The following is a 10,000-nucleotide window of genomic DNA, read 5'->3' on the forward strand; positions in this document are numbered from 1 at the left end:
ACAAAGTTTTCGTACCTTATCCCTTGGAGACAAAATGCTCCAGCCAATTTTCGAGAAAACATAACTACTTATTAAAGTTATCAATGTTACAATTCTCATATAGTTGATCCCTCTTTGTCTGGTACTTCCTTATCTAGACGACTACTATACCTGCGAGATGAAAACTTTTTTATTTAGGAATTATGATATATATATAAATATATATATATATATATATATATATATATATATATATATATATATATATATATATATATATGTATGTATGTATGTATATATGTATGTATGTGTATAAATGTCTTGATCTTCGTTGTTTCATTTTTCTCGTGGCTATATAGGTTATTCAGTTTGTACTGTTTTTATTTGTTATATCATTACTGATCACCACACTGATATGTTTTTTTTTTTTTTTTGTAGTGTTACTGATTATCCCATCCGAAGCCTTATCTTTCCTTCTAGGCAACATAAAAAAAGTGCCGTACGCAATGTAAAGCTAACCGTCATTGACATAATTCTGTTCACGTTACTTATACTCCTGGGCCTCGGTAAAGATTATGTGTTGGAACCCGTCCATTAGGTTATTTGTATTATGTTCTCTGCCTCGGCATCAAATTACCAGCGAGCGTTCTCTTTGGTCCGCCACATTTCCCATCAGTAACTGGGTAGATAGATACCTGTGGTTGAGGGCTAGCATAATGTAGCTCGATCACTTTTATAATCACAGCTCCTGGGGCTATGGTTTCAAATTGCCCTAGGCTCGCAATTAAAACGGCTTTCCTCGAAATTTATGTACGCGCTATCTTTATTCGTTCATTACCTATGGGAGGCCGATTTAGGGTAGTTTTTTGTCATAAATGGTCGGGAAAAAAGTGAATTTTTATGAAGTTAATTAAAGCGTGGGTTTACTCGTTTTCGCTTGCTGGAGAAGCGTTTCATAGCCATCTATTTGTTAAAAAATCTTGTGTTATTATTATTATTATTATTATTATTATTATTATTATTATTATTATTATTATTATTATTATTATTATTTTAGTGTTATATGTAATTTCTCTCATCACTTGTTTACCATCCTTGTGACGTTAAAAATGAAGGGTGAGCTCATTACGCCCTTTCAGGGAACCTAGTATCACGTCTTCTTCGTTATGTTTAATCGTGCGTAAGAAAAGCCTAGAATTAGGTTTCGAGGAAAGCTGTTCTGACCTACTTTTCATTGTTTAATTCATTCCTTTTACATAATCAACTAAACAACTACCTAGCTATAAAACATCCTTTCCCTATTTCATATCATTCCCGCAAAATTGTTTTGATTAGAAAAACATTTTTTCTATCAGCGAGATTTGTTGGACAGCTCTCCTTTTTCTGATTTGATTGATGGTCTATCATTAAAACATTTATTGATGACGTTTGAAACGAGGCTGACATATGAGTTAATTAATGTAATTTATGGGAGTAAAAGTTGGCTGGTTGATGGGGTGAGGAGAAGTCTAGTGTACTCCTGTCTTATTATTTTTATTTACTTTTTTTCCTGTGCCTTGGGGACGGCCTAGATTACTCCTGACTTAATATATTTTTTTTTCTTTGCCTTGGAGACGGTTGACAATGTCAATACATCATTTAGCAATTATTATTGGTATGTTTTTGTTCTGTTATTATATTGTCTTTTGGAAAGTAGTTATTATTATGTTTTATCTTTATTTTTCTCTGTAAAATAAACTACCTCTCAGTTCTTTTAGAGACAATGTTGTTTTGAATTCTATTAGACAGCACAGTGGGTTGATTACTTTACAGAGAAGCCAGCCCATATATGTTTATATAACATTTGCAGTTTTTATAAAATCTGATTTACATCAATGCTGTATTGTTTGTTCGAGTAGGGAGTGTTATATTGTTGAGCAAAATACTAAAGGCCAAAACAGACAGAGGAACTATGATGATACTTGGGTTGAATAGTAAATTGCAATTAATTGGATTCCTTCCGTCTAGAAAATTTTTGCCATTGAATATGGTACTGAAGATAATCAGAATTGCCTATCTATGACGGATGAACTTTTTGTTTACAGCTTCCTTTCACACTTACGAAATCAAGATATTCTCTGTCGAGGCTGTAATTGATGGTAACCATTTATATGTGCTCTTATATCCCTCTTACTTCCTAACAATCATTGGATATTAGCTGCGATAAGGAGCTGTGTTGAACTAACTGGAAATTTTTCAAGTTCCAAATTTGTTAGATAATAATCTTTTATTTGATTGTTGGAAATTCATCGGCTTCGAAATATTTTATCTCAAATACTACTATACTAACTTGGCGGATCTAAATGTGGATTATTTAGACACAGAAACTTTTATAGCTTTGATTTAGTATTTTAAAGTACAGCGAATGTTCTTCGTTGAATAAAACTGGCGAAGAGTCCTTGCACGTTGAAATACCGGTCATTTCGGAAGCTTTATGGTCTTCTAACGTTTTTCAGCTGGTCATAAAGATTTCATAGTAAAAGATGTGGTCCTTTGGAGTCTGGAATTAACCTTTGACTTTTCCTTTTTACAAATTTATTTTACCTTGGTTTGATGACCCTGGAGAGACGGCTTATAATATATGGGCGTTGAAATATAAAATGTGTAGAATTTCTCTCTCTCTCTCTCTCTCTCTCTCTCTCTCTCTCTCTCTCTCTCTCTCTCTCTCTCTCTCTCTCTCTCATATTTTCCAATATAAAGAGAAGTGGTGGTTGGGACATCGGACGCTCATATTATCATAATATTAGATATATTTTAAGATGCGAATAAACTATATGTACAATTACCAAGGGAATGAAACTACTCCCAAGCTAATTAGGGGGACTAACCGAAATGTCATGGATTGGAGGCAGACTAAAGTAGGTTTTTTTTTCTTTTCTTTTCTTTTTTTTTTCTTTTTACGAAAGAAATCAAGTCAGGTGCTTTCAAAATGATGGGGTTTTGAGTAGATAAATTGGGAAATACAAGGAAGGTGTCAAGAGTAACCGGTAACATCGCAGCTTTGACGAAAAATAATTTCAAACCTTTTGCTTCAGATAGGTAAATTGGGTAAGACCAGTACTAGTAATATACAGATGTGAAAATTGTACCCTCTTGAACAAAAATGTACTGGTGTTTAACAAAGCACCAAGAAGCAAACCCGGGCATGGATTTGACACAAAGAATATGTCCTCATAAAGAAGGCGTAATATTGAAATTATAGATATTAATCCTGCAGTTGATCATGCATTTCATAACGTGCTGGAGGCTGAAATAAGCAGATCTAGTAGCGTTATGAAATAGATGTGTACGATGTAACAATGTCTGTAGATCTTCCTATGAAGTGAGCAGTAGCAATGTGTCCCTTACACTTTTGGATTGATTTGAATTATGTGGAAATAATTGTAAAGTTGTGCGATTTTTATCAAAATAACAATAAATCACTAAAAGAATTTAGGTATACACACGTATATATATAGTATATATACGTGTATTTATGTTTTTTATGTGCTTATGTGTGCTTGTGCATGTATAACTGTTCAATGATCATTATGTCTGACTGCCATATAGTCTGGGAAAACTATCGTAAAGAAAACAAGGGACATCAACAATATTAATGCTCATGATTGTTATGAAAATTAACGTTTTTCAAGGAAATTCCAAAGTACACATTTAATAAAAAAAAAAATAAAAAAAATTTGCATACTGAAATATTAAGTACAATTGGTTTCTTCGTTTATGATATCTTGGAATTTTGAATTCTTAAAATTTGAAGGAATGAACGTTTTCTCATTGCCGTTAACACACACACACACACTCTCTCTCTCTCTCTCTCTCTCTCTCTCTCTCTCTCTCTCTCTCTCTCTCTCTCTCTCTCTCTCTCTCTCTCTCTCCTTTTTATTTTTCTAAGGTAAGGTCATTTGCACTCGACTAGAAATCTGCTTTCACTGGTGTTTTCCACGGGTCACTTCAGGCACATTTTTACCTCCGCCAGGAGGTTATGTTTTCGGTTCGGTTTGTTTGTTTGTTTGTTTGTTTGTCTGTCTGTCTGTGGACAACGTAGAGGCCACATTTCTACACGGAATCACTTCAAACTTGGCCAAGTAGTTCCCCAATGTGTATGGAAGAACTGATTAAATTTTGGTCAAGGTCACCCCAAGGTCAAGGTCACAGGGGTCACTGGTGTCACTATGACATAAGTGGCCATATCAAGAGACAGAAATAACGCACTGACTTTTGCATAAGCCAACAGGGAAGTCCTAGTCCAGGCGCAACCCATGGGTGATGTTCAAATTTATAAAGGTCAAAGGTCAAGGTCATATTGGTGCATTATATCAATGTCATATTAAGTATCAGTGGCAAATGAACAAAGATCACTTGAAGGTCAAAAGTCAAGCAGGTCACTTGAAGGTCAAGGTCACGTGAAGGTCAAGGTCACGTGAAGGTCAAGGTCACGTGAAGGTCAAGGTCACCTGAAGGTCAAGGTCACGTGAAGGTCAAGTACATTTGAAGATCAAGGTCACTTGAAGCCAAGGTCATGTGAAGGTCAAGGTCACGTGAAGGTCAAGGTCACTTGAAGGTCACGTGAAGGTCAAGGTCATGTGAAGGTCGAAGTCACATCAATTCATGATTCTAGGACATATGGCGCTCTAGGTCACCTTGGCGGAGGTATGTCCTCTACGAGGACCATGTCCGCGTTCAGGACTTGCTCACTTGTTTCGTTTTGTGTTTGCCTTATTAACGTTTTGATGATCTATAATTATGTAATAACTAAAGAATTGTGAATTAGACAATTCTCTGCCAGAAGCACTAATAGATTTTGCCGGTTTCGAAACTATTGAAGGGCTGTGTAGATTTTATTACTACTACTACTACTACTACTACTACTACTACTACTACTAGCTCAGTTACAATCCTAGTTGGAAAAGCAAGATGCTATATGCCCAAGGGTTCCAAATGGGAAAAATAGCTCAGTGAGGAAAAGAGAAAGAAATAAACCACAGGAGAAGTAATAAACAATTAAAATAAAACACTTTAAGAACAGTAACAACATTAAATAGATCTTTCATATATAAACTATAAAGAGAGATTTATGTCAGCCAATAAAACAAAAAAACATTCGCTGCAAGTTTGAACTTTTGAAATTCAACTGATTCAACTACCTAATTAGGAAGAACATTCCGCATCTTGGTCACAGCTGGAATGAAACTAATAGATTACTCTGTAGTATTGAGCCTTATGGTGAAGGCATGACTATTAGAACTAATTGCATACCTAGTATTACGTATAGGGTGGTACTGTCCGGGAAGATCTGGCTGTAATGGACGGTAAAAATTATAAAAATTATAAAAGAATTATAAAAAATCTTACACAACTTGCATAACGAGTTAACTGATCGACGGTGCCAGATGTTGATATTTAGATCGAAAATAGGAAATTTAATAAACCACAAGTTCTTGTCTAATAAATTATGAGATTCACAGCTGAAGACCAGACAGGAAAATAATACTTGAAACCAGGCAGATTGAAAGAATTAAAACACTTCTTCAGAATAGAGTGATCACTAAAAATCTTAGTCTTTCTCAGTAAGCCAATTTTTGTGTTATTGAAGAAGAGACAGACCGAACGTGTTCCTCAAAAGTAGATTGGCTATCAAGAATCACACCTAAAATTTCAAGAGCCATTCACAGTTAAGGAAACCTTATCGGTTCTGAGATCCTGATGTTGAGGAGCCACTGCCTTCGATTTACTTACAATCATACTTTGAGTTTTGTAAGGCTTCAATTTCATGCCCCATAATTTGCACCATGCAATAATTTAACAAGATCTCCTTTAGAAATTCACATGTTAGTTTTCAAAACTACCCGGTGCGATTTCGAAATTTTGACTTTCTCAGGAATATTCGCGAACAGTCCTGTTTTGGGAACAAAGTTAAAAAGATATGTGCTATGTTTATCAGTAAACGATGCTTATGGTAATTGACATTAATAGTAATGAATGTGTGTTTATGGTTGAGTTTAGCACAAATGCACTCACCGCCCATGTAGTCCTGGCTGTTTTACTAAATTTGCCTTCTCTTATCTGCGGTTTTGTCTTTAATTTTTTACATCTTTCTTTGTACACGTATATTTTATTTATGTATTTTTTAGTCGTAATCTTGTTTTTATCGAATTGTTGCGCGTCTTATTTCTCCTGTCATTATGCTCTGCACAAGGCGGAAAGGATGGCTTAAAAAAACAAAAAGATGACAGAAAAAAAGTGTCCTCTTCATGGAGAAAAACGGAAACTGGTAGTTGGTGAAACCATTTGATTTTAAGTTTAATTTACAATTTTGCACATGTAGCGCATCTGTTTGTCCATCTGCGTATTTTAAGCCTTGACTAGTTTAACGGTTAGAACTCTTGTAACTTCAATGACAATTTCTCAATAAAGTTTTGGTGTCCTATATTTTCAGATGTTCTTTGATGATGATTTGCATTTCAAAGCTGGCCGTGTTAAATAACCTTAGCTCAGCTTCAACTTATTTTTGGGTTAAAAGAATATTGTTAAAGTTATTTTTAAGGTTGGTATGCATTTAAAATATCTACATACATAGATGAAGCTCTGATACTGTACGACTTCTTGAATATGGACCATCCTATAAGGTTTATATAAAAAGGGTCTTGTTTATGATTAAACTTTTGCTTTTGGAATGAGAAATGGGTGGTTTTGAGGAACAAGGAATGTTTTAATAGATTTCTGAGTTTGTTGGTCGAAGGAGGATAAGGAATTTAACTCTTGGGTCTTTCTCATGCTGTTAGGAATTATGGCAGTTTTAAGTGGTACTGTAAAAAGAGTAGGTTTACGATCATTGTGCTTTTCCTACATGTATTTGATTTCATTACCACTGTATGATCATTATATTTATTCAATTCCTATTAATGTTCAGGCTAGTATTGTGCATTTGATATACCTCTCAAAAGACAAGTTAATATTGAAATGAATAAGAAACTTTTATATATAACATAACAAGAAGAAAATTGTTACTGAATCATTACAGTTTTTATAGAAAAGGGAATTTGCATTTATTCCACACTTACACTAATATTATTTACTGAATATTTGGCAAAAATTGTATTGTTGTAATTAAGTTAATCTTATTTTAAGATATAAAAGACTTATTTTTAGGATTGTTTTTATAGAAGTAAAAACTCAAATTATATAATTTTATATAGTCTTGAGAAAACTATTTTTTTTTCATCACTTAATTGCGTGATGGCACATTGGCTTGGATATCTCTAGTTTATACATAAGATTTGGAATGTCATGTTGTCATTCTTGGATAACGTATTTCAAGAAAGGTAATTTTCCACGTTTGAATTTATGAATAAGAGGAAAATTAATTTGCTTGATGGATGGAATGTCCAGTAGGCGGCGTGTCAGTAAGTTTTGCTCGGTTGGTCTTAGGCGGTGAATAAGTCATTCAGCTTCGGACGTTGGACTGAACGGACAAGCTTTTATAAAACAAACAAGAAATTAAATTGATGTTATTAAGCTTTTTGTTTGGATCAGCAAAATGTAGTTATCATGATTGTTTAAATGTAATGGTGAATGTATAAAGAGTCTAAATGCCTTGAGTAAAGACATTGTGTTTCAGCAACGTCCGAGTGCTATACGAACAGTCGTACCCAAATTCAATAAATGAAATTTGATTTGTAAAGGTTTTGTCATTGGTGTTCTGAAATTTGAGAGAAATGTGTGTGCTTAAAGTTGCTATTTAGGATAAACCGTAATTTGTTTCTTCTTGAGCACTGTATTTTCATATCCTCCTTTCTCCTTCAAAAGTACTTCGAGTCAATTTATACACCTTCGTAAATTTCACAACCTTAAAAAAAAAGAAAAACATAATGGTTGTATTTGCTGCCTTGATATCATTATGAAAGAAAAAGTTTTAGAATCTACTTGATTTGTTGGGAGGAAAGAGAGTCTTATTGTGTGAGAAGAAATGGGCATCAATTATGTGATTAAGAAGGCCTCAGGCCGCTGAACGAAGCCAACTTTCATCTTGCCCACTCACCTAGCTGCCTTTGTTATGGGTGGGGCAGTGTGGTGCCAGCCCCCATCTTTCCCCCATCCCTGTTGCTATTATAGTCTACTAATAAGGGCAAGGGGAGCCTGAAATAAGCCTTCTGCATTGACGTTGGCATTGCATTTTCATACAATCATGTGATTCTTAAGGCTGAGTAACGCAGGAGAAACAAATAAATTTTCGTCCTTATTGACGAGCGGTTTCACTGGAGTTCCTCCTGCTTAGAACGGGGTTTTGAATGTCCCCGTGACCGATTATCTGCGTTTGTAATTTCGTGAATATAGACCTTATCGATTGTGTGGCATAACCTTTTATTGACAAAGTAAGTAGCAAATAGGCCGTGTGTTGAGAAATGGTTGCTTTGGTCCATTGTTTATAATGCAATGGTGTTTTGAATCGTATTTATTATTATTGACTTCTACGTGTGATATCTATCAGAAAAGATTTTTCTATCTCTGTAGATGAGATTGTCATGAAAATATATAGTATGCTCATTCTAAAGCGACTAGAGAGAAAGATTGATGAAAAGCTGAGAGATGAACAAGCAGGATTTAGAAACGGTAGAAGTTGTACTGAGCAAATTTTCACTTTAAGACCTGTGGTACAGCAATGTGTAGAATATTGAAATCAACTTGTGATAACATTTGTGAACTATGTAAAAGCCTTTGATAGTGTGCATCGGCCAATTTTGTGGAGAGTCCTGCGTTATTATGGAATTCCTCTTGCATATATAAATTCGATTAAGTCTGTTCATTAGCATAGCAAGTGCAAAGATAATTTTAATAGAGTCCTATCAAATGAATTTCTAGTGAACAGCGGAGTCCTCCAAGGGAAGGTGTTTTCACCTGTGTTGTTTATCTTCCTCATGGATTTTGTATTGCATAGAACAGTTAGGGATGGCTAAGAAGGATTGAACTGGATTGGTAACAGAAAATTAGTAGACCTAGAGTATGCTGATGACGCTGTCATTAGCAAAACGCCACAGGACTTGCATAGCTTGCTTACCAGAATGCATGAAATATCACAGGAGGTTGGCCTGAAAATAAATAGAAGAAAGACAGCGATGATGAGAACGGAATATGCAATGGAAGATGAAATATCATTGGAAGGAGAAAGGATTAATGATGTGGAATCATTTAAATAAAAAGGAGCTATGATCTCTAATACAGGGTCTTTAGAATTGGGAGTTTAATGAAAGATTGAAGAAAGAAAATTACACAATGGCTAGGTTAAGTAAAATTTGGAAATCAAATCAAATGAAATTACATATAAAAATCAGGCTATATATCATTTTAGTGAGATTGGTGTTACTGTATAGACAGGAGTCGTGGTATGATAATGAAACAATATCCAACAGATTTTCTAGATTTGAGAACAAAGCCTTCAAAAGAAATTTAGAAGTTAAGTGGCAAGGCAAGATTAGAAATGAAACTATAAGAAAGATACTCAAGTACTATATGTGGATGAGATCTTTGTGAGGGGTAGATGGAGATGAGTTGGGCATGATCTTCGTTTACCAAACTTTCAACTGGACTCCACAAGGCACTAGAAGAGTTGGAAGACCCAGGCCTACATGGCTGAGGACTATGAAGCGTGAAGTAGATGAATGGAGAAGTATTGATTTAAAATCTCAAGATAGAGACGACTGAAGAAATCTTAACTGAGGCCCTGTGCGTCAATAGACGTAGGAGGAGATGATGATGGCGATGATGAATTAGTGCTTAGTTTATAGTTTTCATGTAAATCGACAAAGCTTGGACACTTCAGTAAGTGCATAAAAGTGTTTCTCTTTTTCGGGCTATGGTACATTTGACTTGTGCGTGTATACACTAATATATATATATATATATATATATATATATATATATATATATATATATATATATATATATATATATATATATCTATATTTATATTTATATTTATATCTATATT

Source organism: Palaemon carinicauda, chromosome 21 (genome assembly GCF_036898095.1).
Source record: "Palaemon carinicauda isolate YSFRI2023 chromosome 21, ASM3689809v2, whole genome shotgun sequence".
NCBI lineage: Eukaryota > Metazoa > Arthropoda > Malacostraca > Decapoda > Palaemonidae > Palaemon > Palaemon carinicauda.